Below are 1,088 nucleotides of genomic sequence, written 5' to 3' on the forward strand. Positions count from 1 at the left end.
TTTCTGAGTTTGAGGCCAGCCTGGTCTACAGAGTGAGCTCCAGGACAGCCAGGGCTACACAGAGAAACCCTGTCTCGAAAAACCAAACCAAACCAAAAAACAAAAAACAAAACAAAACAAAAACAAAAACAAAAAAAACCCACTATGACCAAAAGCAATTTTAGAATGGAAGGGTTTATTTGATTCACACCCTTAGGTCACAGTTCATCATTTAGGGACACTGAGGCGGGAACACAAGACAGGAATGAAAAGCAGATCTGCTTGCTGTTTCCTGAGGCATTACATCCAGTCAGGGAACTCACTCACAGCCAAGAAAGTACAGCAGAAACCACAGAGGAACACTGCTTGCTGGCTGGCTCATGACCAGCTAGCCTCCTTATAGATTCAAGAAGCACCTGCCCAGGGAATGGTACCACCCACAGTGGACAGGGCACTTTTACATTAATTAAAAATCGAAACATTTCCTCACAGACCAATAAAAATAATCACTCAATCTAGACACCTTTTCCCCAGGGAATATTAGACTGGGACAAGTTGAGTACATTAACTGTAGCAATTCCATGCTCGCTTTTGTAGGATAAATACTAAAATTGTAACAATACAGAGTAGATTGGTATAGCCCCCTAGGCAAGGATGATAGTCTAACTTATGAAATCTTTCATAGTTTTATACCTTTAAACTAAGGTTACTCTCAACCCTAATCAGAAAATCTATATTCATAAAATGAGAGTGAATACAGAGAAGACTCGTGACTGCCCAAGATACTGAGAATAAGTGATAGACAAGGGTTAAGCCTTAAACAAGACATTTACATCATACCTTCTAAGGCGCAGCCATCTCTCTAGCCCCAGTACCCTACTTGACAACACACTCCACTGTCCAGTGTAGTTTCCTTGTGATTACCCAGCTGTCTGGGAGTTGTGGTGTGTGTGCATGTGTGTATATATGTGTGTGTGCTTGCACTTGCACACTTTTGTGTGTATGTGGATGCATGCCTCAGGCAGGTGCTGAGGTCAGACAAGGGCATCAGGAGTCTGCTCTGTCACTCTGCAGCTAATTCCCCTAAGACAGTCTCTTACCAAAACTGG

General features: G+C 42.6%; 1 non-coding gene across 1 annotated transcript; it reads left to right on the plus strand.

The window, feature by feature from the left end:
- Positions 1 to 560: 560 nt before the first annotated feature.
- LOC114617690 lies at positions 561 to 668 on the plus strand. Its single transcript, XR_003710840.1, has one exon. It is a non-coding gene; the product is annotated as a U6 spliceosomal RNA (small nuclear RNA).
- The last annotated feature ends 420 nt before the right edge of the window (positions 669 to 1,088 follow it).

Source organism: Grammomys surdaster, unplaced genomic scaffold (assembly GCF_004785775.1).
Source record: "Grammomys surdaster isolate TR1022 unplaced genomic scaffold, NIH_TR_1.0 137, whole genome shotgun sequence".
Classification (NCBI taxonomy): Eukaryota; Metazoa; Chordata; class Mammalia; order Rodentia; family Muridae; genus Grammomys; species Grammomys surdaster.